Raw genomic sequence first — 5000 nt, 5'->3', positions numbered from 1 at the left:
TAGGCCAGCTGATATCTAATTTTAATCAATTGTTTTATTATTGCATATGTTTAGGAAAAACAGACATCTTATTCACGAGTTGGAAATTGCTTGGCACTTGCTTTCATTCTTAACAATTTTGTTCATCAGAGACAGCACTGAATGTACACTTGAGAACTCAAAACTGAGCACCATAAAAGCAATTCATGCATGAATTTGAATTGTGATTGTCAAATGAAATTTTGCGTACTTCTCGAATGAGTCAAATACACTGAGGTTTCATGATTTTATACTTTTTTGTTACTTTAGTGATATGGAGCAATTATGTGCAATACCTAATTTAAATAACATCTTCCATGCTGCACTCTGTATAGTTTTTTTTGGAGGCAGTAAGAAGCAAAGAATTTGCACGAGATACCACAGTATAAGATGAAAGTGAGGTATTAGTGAAGTTTTAGATCAAAGGTTTACATCACTCACCTACTGACAATTTCCAGTAAAATAAAATGCTGTGGTTCTCACCTTTCAATACATTAAACATTTCATTGTTATACAGACGGACAAGCTGAGACAGACTTCCGTAGCTCTATAGAAAGCCTAGGTAAAAACTCCAGAAAAGAATGGCAACACAATAGCACAGCTGGTAAAATATCGATGCCTCGCAGCAAGACGTTTTCCAGCTGGGGTGCCTTCTGTGTGGAGTCTGTGTTCGTGTTTCATGTGGGTTTTCTGTGGGTGCTCTGTTTTCCTTCCATATTCCAAAGACATGCACTAGGTGGCTTGAAAATTGTAACTGACCATAGGAGTGAGTTTGAGTGGCATGGAAAAACAACTGTGGCAGAGATAGTTACCTAGCAGTATAAATACTGGCTCTAGATGGTGGTCACTATAGATGTGACCCCCTAACCCCATGTGTGGAATGCCATGGAGCTCATCAGCTACAATACTTTGGATTTTTACTACAAGCTCTTTATATTCTATTTCCACCTCACTGCTGCCTGATATTATGATATTGCTTTGTTTATTTCAGTGATCGCTATAGAGTTTAATAGTTTATTCCCACAGCTGCACCAAACTTCAGTTCCTAATCATTTTTAAAGTAACTCTACAGAATCTTCCTTTTAGAACAAAGGTCCTACAAATGTGGAATCATCTTAACATGTAAAATCATGACAGTTTTATTAATGTCATGATTTCCTCTAGCTGTCTTATTTGCAATTTCATTTTGACACAATCCCCTGATCTTGTAACTAGCTATATCCTATTCACTTACTGATATTTATTATATTCTAAATTAGGTATTTAAAGCACCCTCTGCATGCCCACCATTTTGTAATTCATAAACATATCTACTACTTTGCATCATTCTCCATTATTTATTTAAACTACTCTCGGTATGTCCATTTCATTCATTTATTAATCTTCTAACACCTGCATTACCCAATGCTGTATGGTAGTAGAACTGAAGTCTAACTCAAACATAAGTGTACTTAATACAGTGGACCAGTTCTAAAAGGAATAACAGTATGCCGCAGGATACATACACACAGTTACAAAGGTTCACCCCCATACATACATGTACGCACATACACACACACAAACAAATGCATGTGTGCACACATACAAACACATGGGCATGCATGCACACACACACACCCACACACACACACACACACACACACACACACACACACACACACACACACACACACACGTGCGCGCGCACACATGCACACACGCACACACACACACACACACACACACACACACACACACACACACACACATGCACACACGCACACACACACACACACACACACACACACACACACACACACACACACACACACACACACACACACGTAATTTGAGTACTGGTAGTTCATATGTCAGCATGTATGTGTGATGTAGGATGACAGAAGACTGGTGAAAAACCTATATGGACACAGTAAAGAGAGAGACTCCAAAATGTAGACACTCTCTTCAGGAATAAAGCAAGACAAACACAAGTGCAGTAAGGCAATAATGCTGATCATTGCATTTGACCTATTTTTCTATACGTCTTCTTTGTTGATCTTGAGATTACTGATATTTCCTCAGTCAGTTTGATCTTATTAATGCATTTATACAAGTCTGACTTTAGCTTACTCTCAATTGCACTCCCAAAACTTTTTTGAAGCCTGTTTCCACCCACATTTTCTTCCAGTTCCTCTTTCACTTGTCTTGCTTCTCATTCTAAAAATATACCCAATCTATATCATTTCTGCTGTCTAAAGTATTTCTCCCCCCCTATATCTCACCTCATATAGCCTACGACACTGTCTTATAATTCTTATATCTTAAGTGAGCACATACCAAATTTCTTCCTACACAACTTTTCTTTTCACTCATTTCCTTTTATTTCAATCCTCACAGCTTGCTCTTTGGTACCAGATTTCCTATAGCTCTTAAGTCCATGATACCTCTCAACCTGTTACACAAGAAATCTGGACAAAGCCTAAATAATGGTGGGGGGGATGGCTGCAAAGGCCCAACAATAGGGACAGATTTTGAATATTGCTCTTATAAATTTAGAAAGTTGCTAGAATAATGAGATTTGTGTTACCATGCATTTTCTGAGGGATATGAAGACTGAAACTCAACTGTATGCTATTATTTATTGAATTCAATCCTATGTGATTTGCCAGAAAACCACACATTTTATGAGAAATGGGCCAAAAAATATAATGCAAAAATCTGGATGTTCTGTAAAAATCAGGACAGTTGAGAGGTATGAAGTCGACACTTCACAATATATTGCATTATATCGTCTATCCTTTCATTTCCTATATCCTAGCATCCGTTGTACCTTATTAAACAATGCCACCAGTCCTGCCTTCCTAAAAGCTCACCAAGTCACCTTTGATTCCATCTCTTCCAATATGTCTTCTTTTCCATTAATGTTTATAAATGCTGCACATGCTATATAAATTTTGTATCATTAGTAACCCACGTATTACATCTGTCTGTCTATCTATCTATCTGTCTGTCTATCTATCTATCTATCTACCTAGCTATCTATCTAACATTTTTTCAGCTTTATGAACCATATGAAAGACAAACGTTTTGTTTACTTTGTACTTATACTTTGCTTATTATTATTAATTTCTTTTGACCGAAAATTCATATTTCATGATCAGATATCAGTTGTATAGCAAACTATTATCTGTTTCTCATGGTTCAGCTTTATCTTCTTTTATTATATCATGTGGTTTGTTTTCTCATTTCTAGATATGTTATTTGCTACATTTTTGATAAATTGCATATAAGTTACTGAGTCTATGGTTTCCCACCAGGTCTTCTGATGTAAATGGGCTTTAATGTAACTGGATACTTATGTGAAATTAAATAAAGAGGCAAATAAAATGAATAAGTATTGAGATATAAGACAGTGATTATCAACACATGGACATTTTTGTGGTATATTTCATCCTGAAAACAAATGATACAAAACAGAATTCTGTACATTTGTTAAACTGTTTCTACAGTTTGGTAGACACTAAAAATGTATACTATGTTACTTGACTTGCAATATGGGTTTTTATCATATTTATAGACAGTTACTTTCTGTATACTCACTATTAATATATGATACCATGTAATGATCTCTAATAACTCTTCAGGTACTCAGAAAACAATTTAAGGGTATATTTCAGGCCGAATTTTGCAGATGAGCCAGTTTATCTGGATGGAACTAAAGGCTCATTGGTGAACTGCTGTATTTTTGCCAGTATAATTATAGGATTTTTAGACTGAGTATTTAACAGAACCTATTTTTTGACATGCTTGCTTAGGTGGATAGCAACTCTAGCAGTTTACCACAGATGGCTAAAGTTATAAGATGTTAAGCAACTTCATCCTGTCATCTTGAGTTCAGTTCTCTTGGTCATTATTTGTCAGCTGTGCAACTTTTAGGAAGTCAATTAACAAGGTAACCTATCTGGGTTGCTCTTGAAATGAGGTGCTTTGATCTAGTTGACTTACTTGGGTAATAGATCAAATAAAATTAATTTTAAGTATGTGTATTTACATTCTTAAACTAAAATATTTGCTTTACTATCATCATTTCTGGTTTGGAGCTCTACAGTGTTTCCTGTTTCTTGTATGTCAGACAGTTACTGCAAACATTCAGATTTATGGAAAATATCCATTCAAGGAAAAAGAAATAAGATCAACTGTCACAATGAGAAAATTGAAAAGGGTGACAAAGCATTAACGGTAGATGATTGAAAGCAGTGATAGAAGTAAATAGGCAAAAACTGAACAATTTAAACAATTACTTAAATATCTCTTCCTCTTTTATGTGTAAGATGTAGTTAAACGCAAGGATATTATATTAAATATGCATTATTTATTTCATTTTGTTAGCATCTTGATATACATTAAAGGTGTTTCCTTATTTAAGATCTGTTCTTGAGATTCTGGTGAGTGAAGAATACATTTTTATGTATAATTCTTTAGTTCCTTTGCTGTCTGACAGTACATGATCCTTTGCTTGGCATCACGTTACTCTCAAAGGCAGGCAGCTGTGTACAAACAGGCTGAGTTCTGTTAGCTGGCAGTAATTCAGCTGAAGTTAATTATGTCCTGCAGGCTATACACCAGTTAAGAGAAAATAATGTCTGGTTTCTTTCTCTGCAACATATGCAATTGTCCATGACAGTTAAACAGATCAATGCAGTTTCTTAATACTAAAGTGGATTTATAAATTAAAGATATATACTCACATCTGATGTTCTAATTTAGCAAATATTTATGTAAACATATATTTATATATATATATATATATATATATATATATATATATATATATATACATGTACACACACACACACACACACATATATATATATATATATATATATATATATATATATATATATATATATATATATATATAGACATATATATGCATGCGGGTCTTCGTCAGATGATCGACTTTTTGGAAATTTGAAAAAAATTTTGAAGAGACCATATGATTG

The sequence above is a fragment of the Protopterus annectens genome, chromosome 8.part0, assembly GCF_019279795.1.
Source record: "Protopterus annectens isolate FY-2018-M chromosome 8.part0, PAN1.0, whole genome shotgun sequence".
NCBI lineage: Eukaryota > Metazoa > Chordata > Ceratodontiformes > Protopteridae > Protopterus > Protopterus annectens.
The sequence above is the reverse complement of the archived record's forward strand: the minus strand, read 5'-3'. Positions refer to the sequence as shown.